This window comes from Phasianus colchicus, chromosome 13 (assembly GCF_987193195.1).
Source record: "Phasianus colchicus chromosome 13, bPhaCol1.hap1.1, whole genome shotgun sequence".
NCBI lineage: Eukaryota > Metazoa > Chordata > Aves > Galliformes > Phasianidae > Phasianus > Phasianus colchicus.
In genome coordinates, this window is record NC_143448.1 from 8,876,092 (window position 1) to 8,892,500 (window position 16,409).

The 16,409-nt window shown below is 39.1% G+C and overlaps 1 long non-coding RNA gene across 2 annotated transcripts in view; it reads left to right on the forward strand.

The window, feature by feature from the left end:
• The window catches only part of LOC149916139 (uncharacterized), a 64,065-nt gene that overhangs the window by 45,941 nt on the left and 1,715 nt on the right, over positions 1–16,409 (forward strand). Inside the window, exons 2-3 of one of the 2 annotated variants that reach the window (XR_016470756.1) lie at positions 9,749–9,898; positions 14,811–15,196. This is a non-coding gene — a long non-coding RNA (uncharacterized LOC149916139). Of the gene's footprint in view, positions 1–9,748; positions 9,899–14,810; positions 15,543–16,409 lie in introns of those variants that run through there. The other variant, XR_016470755.1, reaches the window with a different exon arrangement.

Genomic DNA, 16,409 nt, shown 5'->3' on the forward strand with positions numbered 1-16,409 from the left:
TTGACTAATTTTACCCACTGAGACTTCTTTATGCTCTTTTTGTCTTGTCAACTCAGCTGAGTTAAAATTAAAGCATAACATGAAATGTTTATTTAATCATGGTGAAAGTCTTTAAACTTGTGAGGTTTCTTGTATAACTAAGAAAGAACCTTCGATACTTCATGATCTCCTTAAAATGCATTTATCAACACTGATAATTGATGGAGATATACTAAATAGTGAAGCAGCATTTAGTCTGTATTTGAGTAATTAGAAATTTAGATGAAATTCCTAGTGTGTCAAGTATGCTTAACTTTCATTTTTTTTAGTGATCATAAAGTGATCAGATCTTTTGCGCAAAAAATTTCTACCTTATTTTAAATTGTGGGAATACAGCAGCTTTAGCTACAATATTTTTAGCAAGGGGAAAATTATTCAGTGTTCGATTCAAGACTTTCTATAGAAAACATAAAAGAATGTTAGTGGAAAGGAAAATGGAATCCAACAGTGAATTCTTACAGGTTAATTACATAAATATTAATTAATGCAAGTCCTCTGACCAGACTTTGTTCTCCTACTGACTTTATGTAGACTTGTCCCTTCGCTATAGCCAAGACTGAGCAATGCTGATAACATCAGGCTGTTCCCTGATATGGTAAACTTTGCCTGATACGAATGTAATTGACTCTGGATTCTATACTTAGCTCCTGATATACATAACATCATAGTGTGTGTGGGAATTGCTGACCAGGCCAAAGCAAGCAAAGAGTTAATTTTCTAGAAAGATCTCAGTTCTGCCCAGATTTGAAAGTGGACTTATTTATGTGATTAAAGTTAAGCACATTCTTAATCTCATTGATCTGTAACATCAATAACGGTTCATCAACCCGGAGCTGCAGATGGTGCTGCAAACACAGAGGAGGGCTGGCTGGGGTCTGTGTCCTGATGATGCCCACCAAGTTTCTCATGGACTGGAAGATGGAGAAAGCAAAAGGGTCTTGCTGGAAGATAGGTTTCTAAGTTCTTAACTGCAGCTGTTCTTTCCATTTTGAGTTTTCATTTCTCAAGTTCTGAGTGACATCTTTGGTTGCTAACCTTTGTAACAAATACAGATTTGGGTGGGAAGGGTTTCAAGAAAGGGAGTGCAAGCTAGGAATAATGTGACAAGCAGCACTCTAAGTGGCAGAGAATATTAAACTAGAAAAATTACATATGAAAGATAAAAATTCTAGTGGTATGTTTGTGGTGTGAGACAAATAACAATCAATAGCATGTGTTTGTAGCCTGCTGTAACTTGGGAAATAAATAGGAATATAATGGTGCCCTCTAGACCTGGTGCTTCTGCTTGTGTGCACATGTCCTTTGCATACTTGGAAGTATAAATGCCATGGCACCAATATCTAATAACATCTGAGTGCAAGTTCATTTGAACTGCTTAAATGTGGGGCATAAAACTGACATATGCTACTGAAAAGCTAATTTTATCTTCCTCAGGCTATTTTTGAGGCCTCTTTCATTTCTGAAGTATTTATTCTGTAGAATACCCTTTGTCTGTCCTTAAAATGCACTGGAGAGGCAAACAACCTGTCTAGGATGCTCATCTTTTGGCTTTCTATTCCAATTACTCTCCTTCAGCTGAGAATTAGTTCTTTCCAAATGTTTTTGTTTGCTCATTATTATTATTGCTTTTTTTTTTTTTCCTCTTCTGAAGTGTGTATTAACACCCATGGTCACCTTTCACAGCTTTCATAGAAGAAAATTTTTATTCCCAAATCATCTTTACTCACCAAGTGCTGGTGTCCACTAAAAGCACAGGCATTTTTTTTACACCTTTTTAGATAATGAACTGAGGTGGTTTTTTTTTTTTTTAAACCTATTTAAAAATATCTATTCACACAATAGATTTCCTCATTGATGGAATTGCAGTGGTTTATTTGAACCGGAATCAGCTTTAACGTTTTGTAGCATAACCTCAAAACCACTCTTGGTCGGCCTCAGTAATGCTGATGCCATGAGAATGGTACCATTGTCTGCCCGTGCTCAATGTTTGCAGAATTAAATTAGTCTGGTTTTCTTCCTTGATCTTTAGTTAAAACAAAAGCAAAATTAGCACCTTTATAAGCATTGTTATATATTGTTAAACGTTAAGGGGGGGGTGGGATCCCTAGAAGGCATAAAGGTTTATTTTGGGTGGGAGGAAGGATAAAAAAGCCCTAGGGAAGAAACTACATTGACTTTTGTAATGAGTTGCATTCCAGCTAAATAGATCTCAATATCCTAAAGCAAATTTCTGGGTTGTGGGATAATGTTTGGTCTTGATGATTCTACATCTGAGAATGTGCTGTGTCAAAAGTACATTTTTTTTCCTTTCAGTCACCAAGTTACCACAAATAAACTCACCCGATCATTGGCACCATTTTCTGTGAGGGTAGTTTAGAATGGGAAATAACAAAGAAGGAAAACCATTGCCTCAAAAGTGACATGAATGTCAAATTAATACGTTCAGTAACATCAGACCCATCCTCCAATGTACAAACCACACAATGTTGCCCAGTTCTGAAGTTTTCTAACAAAGGTAGAGGCAAAGGCAAACTGACCTTTTTAACACAAGACCTTAGCAAAGGTTCGTGCAACTTTCTGGTTTCGTTTGAGGCTGGGTATCAGGAGATAGGCATGGCTCGGTTTATTGGTGATGAATGTATCCTGAAGTATAATTTAAACAGGGGAACTCACAAGGCAAGTGGTGTGTGAAACCTGATGGCTGGAATCTTGGGTGTTTTGGGTTCAAAGAAATTAAATGTGCAGGTACTCCAAGGGAAGTTACAGCACCACTGGTTTTTATTCTCCTGCTTGATAGCTGGTGAGTGATAGGCTGAGGGATGCAGCAGCATCCATTTCTTTAGTGGCCTTGGTCTTGGTTGCCATAGAGCATATGCAATGTGCAACAAAACAACGAACATCTCCTGCTTTGTTTTCCTGGCAGTTTTCTGAATTCGGTACTTTGGAATTAAAATGAAATAGTGTGAATCAACACAGAGCACACAGAACACCTCATTTCTTGATCTTCTGATGAGCATTTTTAGGAAAAAAACTGCTGAAATATGCATCGTAATCAATCTGATGAACATCCAATGGAGGAGTCTTTTAAATATTTAAGAATCCCTGTTGTAGAGAATAGCACAATTTTTTAAAATGAGTCTGCAACTTCCTGTAGCCTGTCAGAGAAATCCTCCATATAAGGTTTTTCACAGCAGAAGACTTAAAATATCTGACCCAGGCAGAAGTTGGTCCTGACGTGTGCTCTCTGGGGTACGTTGCTCCCTTATTCGGGTTATTCCCTAACTCCTCCCCACCCACCCAGGACACCTCCCTGGGCACCACCTGTGTGCTGGGACCCACTGCCCACCTGCTGCACCACCGAATTCCCAATGTGGTCTCAAACACCAGGTGTAATTAATCTTAAAGCACTTTGAGCACTGGGGTAGCTCTGTAAATGGCAATTTGTTTTCACGGAAGTGTTTTTTTTTGTGAGGTGAAGGCTCCAATAAGGTAATATTTTTGGGTGATGCTTCAGTACAGAGGTTTTCTGGAGATCTGTGATTTACCTGTTACTAATGTCGTACTGTTTAATAAGCAGCATGTAGCACATAAGAACAATAATAGTAATCTTAGTTAGAATGGATTTGATGAAAGTACGCTTTAATTTACTAATTATGACAGCTAAAAGGCATTTTTATGTTCGGTGTTAAAATCGCTATATCTGTATTTCCACCTCACTTTTCCTGCTGCAAGAACTCCTTCCTAACATGTTTTTAGTCATGTTATGCAAATGCCTGTTTAAATTACCAGGAGTATTTGTTTTCTATTTCTGCCCTGTAAAACATATTTTTAATACACGTTATTTGTGAAAAGCACATTGTAAAAGGAAATAAGGTTTCAGATGGCATTTCTATGATAATTTTACTGCAAATGTTGACCATGTTTTTGTATTTGTCTGTAAAAGGCAATGCAGGCTGTACATAAGGCATATTTCAGAGGTCTAATATTGTAAGAGACTAAATTAGCGAGGTGGCATTGGCTTTGCTTTGAACAGTTTGTCTGGCAGTAATCATACACAGTGAAATACATCACTGCAGTGTATGTGTTTGGAGGGGAGCTGATGCAGGTGTGAAGCTCGGGGGGCTGAGGGGTTTCAGCCCCTTGCAAAGGGCCTGGTGAATCCCAGCCAGATCCTCACACTGCCTCGTTCGATGCAGAGCCACAATTAAAAGCACGCTTTCTATTTTAGATTGATTTGCTTAATAAACAAAGGTTGGTTGCATTTAAAAAATGCATGCACAAGTTTGCTGCGTGTGGGGAGAATAACAGATAGTGCTGGCAAGAGATTGCTCTTCGTAAAACATCTCTGTTGCACTGACGTGCTGCATTTTGACTTGATCCTCAGCCTCTAAATCTGAATGGGAATTTCAGAAGCAAAAAGATGTGGAGAGGTGGGACCCTGCTGTTTGTCTCAGTTGTACAAGATGACTCGTACAGGCTGAAGTTTGACAAACCTGCTGCCGTGTCACGAAGAAGGAGCTCCCTCATAAAATCAAAAACATATAGCAGATGCATGTTTTATTGAACATTGCTAAAAATAGTGCTTTAAACCCTTACTCTGTCTGTAATGCTCTTTAAGTATCTTTTCAACGTTGCCTTCATTATTAAGTCTCTGAGCTTTAAAAATAATTTTGTGGTTCTTTCTATTCCACAGATCTTATTTTTCAAGACGCTCGATGTTTGTTTCCTATTTTGCATGCCGGTACGTGCGCTTAGTTGTCAGTCAGCCGATGACTGTTCATTCGTGTCGGATAAGATCCTAAGACTGTGTCCTTAAGCAAATTCCAGACCCAGGATAATGAAGGCGTTTTGAGAGGCAAATTCTTTAAGGATCTCAGTAGAAATTAGGAGGCTATGTTTTGCTTCCTGGTGACTCCAAGTGAGGATGAGGGCAGGTAGAGGTTTACCTGTTGGCCTTTCCTGTGCTGAGCAGTCCAACCCATGCCTCTTCCAGCTTCTCGCTGCCACCCACCTGCAAAAAGGAGCCAAGAAGCACAATGTGGTACCACTGGGTTTGCAAAGGCAAGGGAGTGAAATAGATCCGAAGGGCTGGGAGGTGATGTGAGCCAGCAAGGAGAAAATGTTGAATATACATATTATTGTGAAAAATAGAAGAGTCAATAAATACTTCTGCATGATCAAATATGTTATTGGTTGTGCATGATGCTATGAGCAGCGGTTGCTGAAATGTGGCATGCAAAGCAACATTTTTATGATCTTGATGCTTGAAATACAGCTAAAAATGGCAGATAATTGGGTTTAAAGGATTGAGCTCAAATATTGAATTTCTTCTCCCTTTCTGAAATCTTCCTGTCCTTCTATTAGTGGAAGAGACACCAAGCATGCATTCTTCTTTTAAAATCCATTTTGATATCACCAGCAACACAAGTCTCGTTTCCCTCTATTCCTGTTGAGTTCTCAGTCAGGCTGATTGTGAGAGCTTTCAGCACCCGTTTCTGCACTTGGCTTTCAGCTGTGCTGCTTACTTTGTTTTGCTTGCTTTACTTCTAGCTATGCAAGATGAATAAACACTGGCACGTTTAATAAAAGTGATGCACCTATGCAGGTGAGAGGAAAGGGGCAGAATATGAAAACTACTTATCTCAGTAACACGTAAGATACAGTAATTTTCTTTTTAAAAGAAAGTTAAATGAAAGCTGTTACCTTGTTAAAAAAAAAAAATTATATATATATGCAGGGGGAGAGTGGTTCTGATTTAGCTTGTAGAGTTTGCAGCCATTTATCCTGGGAGGGCTTTGTGTATACTGAAACCCATCTGATTCCTTCAAGCTTCTACAGTTTCACAGCCAAGTGTCCTTGGGCAACGTGAAGACACTTGTCCTCATTCAGGGCTATGCACATGCTCTTTAAACAATCCTAACTGTTACATCAGGTACACAAATGAATCAAGGCATATATATCAAGACACGGTAGGTGGAAAATTCTTTTTTGTTGAGCTAGAGGACTGAGAGTAAATTATACATTTCCTTACCAAAACCTGAGTCTTGGCATGAAGTGAGTTTTGAGGCACTCTTTCCTTGCCAGTCATTTTGATTAGAAATATGCAATCGCAGGAATCTACTCCAGAAGTGCATGAAGCACTGTTGTGATGCTTCCTCTGTGCTGCAACACGAACAAATGCCACTAAATTCAAAAGTGCTGTCTTTGTCAGTATCTCATGGGCTGGTTGAACAGAGCCCCGGATCCTCGACTCTCCTAAGAGCGGGTGATATATTAAGACAAGAGTGTATTATGCAGTAAGACATTAAGAATGAATCGAGAAGGTATTGTGAATGTTAAAATTGCACTGACTAAAATATACTGAGGTTAAAATACAGGGTAACTTTACAAATCACTATTAATTTCTTTGGCTTTCATTGCAATAACATTGATTTAATTCATTAGATTCCTTTCTAAATCTATATTTCAGTTTTAGAGTTGTCAGTTTCTGTTAATGACAATTTTGCCCATCTGTTCTAACATGAAAATGAGGCTTCATGCAGTAGACATGATAGATCTCTAATAGTTGAAGAAGTACGAATCTTAAAGGTATTTCATTTGGATTATATCCACTTTGATGCAATTTACCCTTGAAAGTAAGCCTAGCACTAAAAACTTGTAACTGTATAATCAAAAAACAAAAATGTCATATCTTGTCATTTAGGCCACTGTCTATTTCATAATTTACAGCAAAAATTTCAAAACATTCCCACTCATTCTCTCTCTAATGACAGAGCCATAATTTTGGGTGTCAGCATATCAGAATTCCACTGGATGTGATTAGAATAAGAATGAGTTTCTTTAATTTGGCCATTCAAATGGTTGTTTTACTACAGTAAGTCATCCTACTGAACCAGGCAGTGCTGCCAAGCTAGGTTACAACTTGGGTTTCAATCCAGGTTTAAAACTTCAGTTCCTTGCACAGGTCAATCTTCTGAAGGGGTAATTTTTCAAAGCAATGTGCGAGTCTTAAGCACACAAATCCAGTTAGCAAATAACAAGATTATATTCTGTGCGCTGCTTTGAAAATTTACCCCTAATATCACAGAGATAGGAGCACAGTTATTGCATGTACTGCATACGAGGTATAATTTAGATTGTTTTTAGTAAGCAGTTCCCTGCATTTGTGTAATGCAATGTTATTCTGGGGAAAAATGCTCAGCTAATTATTCAGTCTAGAAAAATAAACACATCCATTAAAGGCTAGGCTACGTATTAATGCATGACCTCTGCAACTGTAGCATTTTATGTGCAAATCTTCTAGAAAATTCTGTAACCATTAAATATATATGGAATTGTATTTTGTCTTTATGACTTAAAGTTACCAAACGCACAGACTCAAACTCAGCAAATGCAGCACTGCTCTGTAACAAAGGCGATGGTTCCTACAGCCTGCTTCGTTTCTGCGTTTTGTTTCAGACTTCTCTTGAAATTCAAAATACAGCTGGGGAAATCAGACTAAATATGCTTCCACAGGGCCAGATTTCTAATTTCTAAATACAAACTATTGAAAATTTAGCTTTTCAAGTGTAATACTTCCAACAAATTAAAAATCAACAAAAATATTATGCTTCTATGTTACCTGTTCAAGTGTATAGAATGTACAAAAACTTTAATCAAATACTCAGGTTTGCTCAGTTTTAAATTGTGTTAGTTTAATAGTTTCTATTCTGCTGTTTATATTAATGACATATTCCCGTCTAAATATATTGCAGTGCTGAAAAGCCATCAAAACATTTCTAAGGTTGAATGAGTGCAGTTGCATTCATGATTTTTTAATAAAATGATCTCTTTCTATTGAACTGACTCTTTTTTTTTTTTAACAGAGATTGAGATTGTATTATACATGCATATATATATATATACACACACACACATAGTTATGGGAGCATTATAAATACAAACTGCAGCTTCATTTACTGTGTGAATGTTTGGTTTCAGTTCATAGCTACACGGTGGGCTGAGAAATGGGAGTTACTGTACATAAAATATGAGGGCAAAAGAAAGAAGGATAAAAAATGAGAGATACCATTGATTGTTTTTTTGCATATAGATTAAAAGTCTTATTGTTTGAAGAAGCAACTGATAATTTGCTAATAGTGATTTTTTTCAAGAACTGATGTTCCTAAAAATGATTTTCATCTATTCTCCTTTTCTACTTTTGCAGTCCAGTTTACGTTCTCCATTTCCTTATTCCAGCCTCTTCTCTAGGTGCTTAATATGTGTAGTATACATGTAAAAGCAGTTGGATATTGGCTAAATTTGGGCATAGTCCATGTTATGAATACGAACATCTGCAATGGAATTAAAAGTGACATTCACCAAAATCCAAGTGCAAAGTACCCAGTTAGAATATGATTCTGAATATGTAATTTCCTTGCCATATTTTGTTTCTTTCCTGTGTGTGGACTGTTCATGAAATTCTCAGATTTATTAGGTATTTAGAATTTTCCTTTAGTTTCTTACTGCTTTTCCCCTATGTGCTTTCTGTGCCTGTAGTTAATCTGAGTGTGGATTGGTCCCATATCATTTTATTTCGTTTCTGTTTGTGACTTAGTTTGATGAAAAGCCAGCTTATCAGGGATTTCAAATATTCAAAATAGGGCTGAAATTCAAGAACCTGCTATACTTGTTTGAGTTTAAAACATGTTTTCCTATTAGTAAGCTGAGCCATTCAAATATCGGGGCACCAAATATTACTAAATAATACTTGTTAAATTCCAGTGCCTGTGAATCCCCCCAGCATCTCTGTCTGCTCCCCTGCTCCATTTTCTTGCTGTTTTCTTTCATTGCCGTGGGAAAACTTGGAAACTCTGTGGCTAATTATCTGATAACATCTCTGCTAGTTGGTAGATTTTCAGAGAAAGAGAAACGGGTGTGATCCCTTTCCTGAGTTGGTAATGGTCCAAAATATCTGCATCATGCAGCTAGACACAAATCGAACCAAATTATTCTGATCATGACTGAGCTAGGAAGACTATGGTGAAGATGTGCTGTGGAAAGCAAGGGTTGGTGCAGGCACGTGTCTGTGTCCCTGTCTTCTCTAGAAATGTGTCTCTCAAGAAGCCAATTCCAGTCAGATTCAGCAGAGAGTGCAGAGCCAAATCATAGTTGCTAAAGGCCTTGATAAAATTAGTCCCTGAGTAGAGAGATGCTGTAAGTGCTGCTGCTGTTCTGAGCAGAACATAGCTTGCATTTCTCAGGGACATGCAGCTCAGCAACGTGCCCCAGCTGTCCCATTGCTGTGGCCAGAGTGAAGTGTGAGATGAGCGCAGGCTCTACCTGGTGCTCTTGCTCAGTGTGATGGCAGTCAGCTGGTTCTTTTAAAAAGTAAGCTACTGAAAAAAAGTCTTTCCTTCTGCAAAACTGGGGATTTGGTTTTGACGTTTCAATAGGAGTACCAATTTTAGTGTGACTGCAGTAAATTGCATGACTAGCTCATCATCTTTAAAGTACTATCACTAAGTTGTCTTAATTTTTACGTTTGAAACCATTATATTCATAGATGAGTTCTTACAAAACAGGTCAATTAAGGTAATCATGCATACAATTTAAATATAAAGTTTGTCTTTGTTTTCATATCAAATGTGATATCTTTAGAAATAGAGATCTGTTTAGAAGTGAATTGAGAAAGGTGAATTACAGCGTGAATAATTTTATTTCCTTGCAGAATTCTGGCTGTGTCCTATTGCATGTGAAGAGAATGTCCAGGCTGTCCAACTGTCCAAGCATCTCTCTGGCTTGCTTTTCTCCAGAAAAGTATCAACTAAAGGCTGAGTAGGAAGACTAAACATAGATGCTACAACTGTCCTTCTCCAGGGTGAGTTTCCACCCACGTGCAAACATGAACAGGGGTATGTTAGGTAAATTATAAGAAAAATAAGTAGCAAAATCCACAGAAAATTGAATGTCTGTTGTTCCACTCTTAGTTAAGAGCATGACACCTGAGATGCAGTAAGAGCTGAGTGATAGTTGCTAATATTCATCATGTTTTAAAGTTTTCCTTAAACTTACAAAAATGCAATAGGAAGGCCTTTTGTTACAACGTGGATGGGATATGGTAATCTGATCCATCTTTCTAATAGTGCTGGTAAACAGTCTGATCTAATCAGATACAAATGCTAATATATATAAAATCTTTACCCATTTAAAAATAATAAATAAAATATTTTGCTCCAATTAATTCTGATTGTGCTAGAAGAACATACAATCAACAATGTTATGCAAATAGTTATTTGTGCAGATGAAATCAATAACTTATTTTCTTTTGTAATATACAGAATATAAAAAAAAAGGTTATTATTAATTGCTTATAAAACTAAATCTTTGTGTGGGAAGCCTGCAGGTATTAATCTCGTTATCAAGACATTCGTTCAAAGTCTGTATGGCCATTATTGTTCATGATTTGACCACTCAAGAAATCTTGCCACGGACTCCTATTTTGAAAGTATTTATTGGAAGCTGAATGAAATTAGTTCTTTATGAGCTAAGTAATTGTAAAGTTACATTATCCTGTGGAAAGAGATAACTGATAAAATCTGACAATTTCAATTTTAAAGCGTCTGTGCCTTGCTACACTGAAGTCATGATAACCCTCATATTTATAAATCTATAGCTTACCAGCTACACATACATAGTCACGAAGTCTCGGTTATGCTTACTGATAAAATTACTTTAAATATTGATTACAAAATAACCTGTGTTAACAATAGTATATTACTTGCTCATGTGCAAGGTGTTGTTTGCTTCAGTTGAATTCTTGTATCCGTAATTCCTTTCTCAGTTTTGTTTTACTCTCTTGAACAGCCATTGTTTAACTGGGTGTGCTCAGTATATGGGAGAAGCATCCCTACCCCCAGTGGGCTGTGGGTGCTGCAGGAGGGCTGTGGCCATACTGCTGGCTGCCAAGGAGGAGTAAGCACACTTTGGTGAGACCTTGTGCATCTTGCTTGTCCTACGGATTTTTGGTGCTGTCTTTAAATGAATGAGAAGCTACAGGCAATCCAAGTTAGTCATACAAGCAGATAATGCTGTTCTCTGCTCTCCTTTAGGAAGGCCTCCTGTTTGTTCTCAAACCTTGGAGGGCTTGCATGTAGCAGGGACCTGTTGTGGACTTGGTTCCTCACAGTCTTCAAGTGAAAACGGACTCTTCTCAGTTGCTGGGCATCCAAGAGGACATCCTCGTGGTGTCACCTTCTCTTTGAAGAGGCACTGTTACCTTACTGCCCACCTTCTCGTACATCTGCAGCAACTAATGGGGCACATGGAGCACCTCAGAAAGGGCCAGTAGGTCTTTGGCGGTCAGGTTTTCCTGCCCCTGGGCAGATCTTGAGCTCCTTTACCCTCACATGAGGTTCTAGATATGCAGTGCTGATCCTGTGCCTACTCAGTTGTCCTTAATGTCACTATGAAAGCAGCCCTAAATTTCATCTCCAAAATGGTTTCTGCTTTACACTCAAACTGTGCATGAAAACATGATTCTTCCATTGCTTTCTTCCATGCTGTTTTCAGAGAGGGAGGTAAACTATTGTGGAGTATAATTGCTGTGACTTCCATTCACAATAAGAGTATCTAAATTCCGGATGTGTTCTGTGGTATTGAAGTCTGTGTTAAAGAGGAAAAAAAAGACCCTTAAATCTTCAGGACCATGCAAAGCAATTAACTGTGCTCTGAAGGTCTGTTTTTATTGTTGTTTTTTTCTTTTTGTTTTGTTTTTAGAATTCATCCATTTCTAAAGTTTGTCATGAATCACAGCCAACCGTCTAAAGTGACATAAAACATCCAGCAGATCAGAAGGAGCAATGTCATAAAAATAATGTCTGTTTTCCTGCATCTATACGTAGGACAGCTGGGCCTGTTTCGGTTCTTGTAGAAAAACACAGCATCCTGAAGTCATAACTCCTTGCTATGCATGGGGATTCATTCATGTAATTTTTTGCAAATGTGGATATTAGCATGCATTGCTAACGCAGTTGGCATTATGGGTTCCTTCTGCCTCCATTGCAGCCTTGGGAAGAGGCTGGGTCAGGCCTTGTCTGTGGGACAAGTGAGAAACTTCATGGTGTCACTGCCAGTTCCAAAAATACAAAGGAATAGATAGAGAATTCTTCTCAGTTTATAGAATCTTTTGCCAATTAGCTGTGCTGGGGTGTGGTTAACACAAACTAATCATACTCTGGAGTGCTAAAATGTACATGGTGCAGCAGAGTGCCTCGCGTCTCCTGGGGTGTGATTATTTAATGATAATGATGCCCCCTGCAGAGGCACCTTATTGCTCTTTTGCAAAAACAATCTTTATTGAGGGGAATTAATTGCATTGTTGTTGATAGCAAGAAATAAGTTAATATTTTGAAATGATCTTTCTGGTTTGCACAGCTTAAAGGGATGTTCGCACAATTATGTCAAATAAATGACCTGCTTTGAAAGTTTCTCCATATATTAGATCTGGATTCCAAAACCACTCTGGAGATGCATGTTCTCTGAAGATTTGATTTCACTGAGAGTCTTGAAACGCCGAGAAGAGTTAATCTCTCTGTTCCATGGGTACCTTGTTTTGCTGCCTAAAAATTGATCTCTTCAGGGTCACTGACTGTGTTTTCTAGTTAGAGGCAAATTTGCAGTTATTCTGGATTCCCACAGCATATTTACTCTATGCAAAGTATCTGAGAGCAACTTTTATGGTAGGATTTTTAATTAGTGCGATGTATAAAAGCAGCAAAGTTAATAAGGATGAAATTTGCTGGTGTGCTGACTTCTACGGAAGGCAATTGCCTTAGAGTCATGGTCATAGCCTCGTCTTAAATATCCATCCATATTATTGCACTGATGCTACTTAGATTTTGGAAGATGCAGCTCACAGTTCACAAGTGAAGAAGATACAAGAAGCAACATACACTTTACATACTCCTCTCCTACCCACTAATTTATCTCCAGAATAATCGCTAATTTACTTATCTCAGCACTAATGTTTGCCACAGTAGTTTGGGTTTTGTTTCTCACTTTATGGGAGTCTTTGCATCATTTTTATCACCTGCTTGCTTTTTTATACTAATGGTTCAATACATCAGCATTACAGTAATAATCTAGGTATATATTCATTGTAAAATGATGATTTACTGCAGCAGGATGGATGTATTTACCATGTATGCAATGTTGCAACAAAAGAAAATAACAGAAGTATGTGGTCCTATGTATGTGTAGGTGTACCTGAGTGTAAATGGGCATAAAATGAAGCAATGTGGTGAGGTCACCTGCAGCAGCATATGCTGTGCATGGGACTCCAGGGTCAATGTTTCTGTGCCTGAAACCCACGTCTACTCAGCAGGGTAGGATTTTCAGATAAATTCTGTTGATATTGCTTAATAAATTGGAAAGTCCAGGTGAGCAGCTCATCAAAGATATGAATCTGCTTGTATGCAGTCTAGCAGGGCTTGCAGATGATGTTGATTCCATGCTGGTAGCAATAAGGTAGGTTTCACTCTGAAACAGTTTCATCTATCTTTACAGTCCTCAACTGGAAGAGAGGCAAAACCAAGTCCTACCTCTACCTGGTATGCCCCTTGGAAAGGCTGGGGCAAAGCCACTTGGTCTCTGTTGTTGCTGTTGGCTCTTGAATTCAGTCGTGATACCATCTGTCTGTACGTTTGGACCACTCAGTAACTTCAGCAGTGTTGAGTGATTGTGAAAATGAGGTGTATGGCTCCTATGGATATTTTGTGTGTTCTTCTCATCTTTTGTTTACAACACCATAGGTTTCCTTCCTTCCTTCCTCCCTTCCTTCATAGGCCTAAAAAGAAGCACATACTGCTTTGATTTCACTCCATAAGACCTGGAACACTTGCAAGTTGTTTAGTTTCTCTTTTCTAGTTGCCCATGAGGTTTTCTCTAAGCTGGAACAGCCAGTGGTCAGTAGTGGAGTAGGATCCACACAATGATCAGCTGCTTGCTGCTGCTGCATTCAGAGTGATGGGGGAGGACTGTATGTCCAGGACAAGAAAAGATTTATGGGGAAAAGGGATTAGTTCCCCAAACAAAGTATGGTATGTGTCAAAGAAAAATCTGTAATGGTAGTAGCCAGCATCAGTAGGAGAAAGGATTTAAAAAGAAAAACGTTTGAACAATATTGAGAAAATATGCAAAGGAACTTAATTAAAGGGACTTCTGCTTACACAGTGCCTGTTTGGGAGATGTGTGCCTTGTCTTGATTGTCAGTCTCCACAATTTCTCCTTTTTCCTGCGTTTAGCTCAGACAATAAGCTGAGCTGATCAGCAGGAAGAATAACAAAGCTATCTCTACCTGATTTGACACTGTAGATGGATACTGGATCTATCTGGAAGTCCTCCTCTTTGCTGATGGTGGCAGTGAACCATTGCTTGAGGGATAGAGTGCCAAAAGCCAAGACATTCCAAGATAGGAAGGGCCATCCTGGGGAGAACAGAAATCTCTGAAAAGCTGTGTTGTATACATGTGGGTTTGTTTAGTGCGTGGCATATAATGCAGTTAATCTCCTTACAAAGTCACTGCTTAGAGAGAAATATGAAAGGAAATCCTGATAAAAGGCAGCAGTGTAAATTTGACAATGCATGTAGCAGTCAGCTTTGCGCATTGTAATTGGAGGGGACAGAAGAGTTGTTTATTCAGAGGGGAGAACGGTGCTATGAATTTCAGGTGTGAGATTAAAAAATAACTAGACTTCATTTTAAAACCTCCTTCCCCTTCATTTCCTCTTCAGCTCAGCCGGAGCCAGTCCTTTCCGAAGCTGTTTGTGAAGGAGGGAGATCACTGATCAAACTCCTACTCCGTGTGGGGGAGGCCAGTGCCTCTGGACTCCAGATGTGACTCTCTGAGAGACTTATTGCCCCATCTCCAGCAGTGATTCCTCTGCGGGTCTCATCATCCCTGGGAAAGTGGGCAGGAAGAGGCCAAGAGTGTGGTTCTTCTGGAGCCCTTCCCTTCCATCAGGCTGCAGAGGAGGAGGCTGGCTGTGCCTGGGCTGCAAGGCAGTGCTGGAGCTCCCTGTGTCCACCACCGTGAAGCCATGCTCCTGGCTGCAGGAGCACTGCAAAATGCGGGAAGCATTACACATGGCTGTGTAATGAACGTGTGATGTTCTGATGGGTACGTATAGAAGAACTGCTGCAGAATAGGCTGTCTGTCTTGTCGGAGATCTTAAGTTAAATAGGGGCACTTTGCGTCATTGTTTTGATCTTCAAAATACAAGGAAATTGAATGCAAAGAGCTGTAGGGAACTTTCAAAGGCATATGAGCAATTAGGAGCATGAGTCCTTTTGGCTGAATAATCACTTCTGAATGTTTTTCTCTTCGTGTATCCTTAACTCCCCTCAAAGTACTGATGGCAAAATAGGTCTGGGAAAACTTGACTTCCTCAGGCTGATTTGTCCTATTGGTAAGTCTCTGGATGTTAAGAGACATTTTAGATTTCGTCCTACCCTCTGATGGCTACTTTTACTGGGTCGGTAAAATAAAGATCTGCAATGTTGAACAATTTCTTTTTTATGGGAATTCTGCCTCCGGGCCTTTCTATTAAAAGGTTAGCGTGATGGATGTTGGCAGGTATAAGTGGTGTGTGTGTGTGTGTGTACAATTTGTATATATGTGTGTGTATATATGCATATATGAAATCTTATAGGAAGCAGACCTCCTTTCTCACAGTGCAGAAGTGTTGGCTGAATCTGCATTCCACTTCCAGCACCAACATCTAGAATTTCTTAAAGCTGCAGTTGCTGTACAGGCGCGTGTCCTTCTTAGCTCCAGCCCTGGCAGGAGGTGCTTTGGTGTTTGTCCCACTGAGCTCTGTTAAAGTCTTTTACAGTTGTTTATAAGGACAAGCAACATGGAAGTCTTGCTGGTGATTCCTGTGCAAGCATGTTGTAGCTTAATTGCACAGGTAGGATGGGAGGTTATGCTGCAGAACAGCTGCAGAACGCTGTTAGATCTGAATTGCATCATGTATGCTATGACAGACAGAAATCACCAAATGTGGGAATGGTTTAAAGTAGAAAGTGGTCTCATTGTCGTTGTTAGTCTCTGCTGTATCCCTTTAGGAAAGGGTTTTGTGGCACCAAAGGCAGTAAACAGATGTGATTGTGCACGTGATATTGAAATGCCCATCCAAACACAGTTTATCCTTATGAAAAGGTTACTGCACAATGCTGTCAAGGTCAATGAGACCTTGAGTAATTATCTGCCTCGCATGTGTCAGTCATGCAAGTTTAACCTGCCCTGTGCTTCTAATTTTCCAACTGTGTGTGTGTGAGCATTTCACTCCAGTGATGTATGGGAAGCTGTGCTACAACTGTGGCTCCACTGC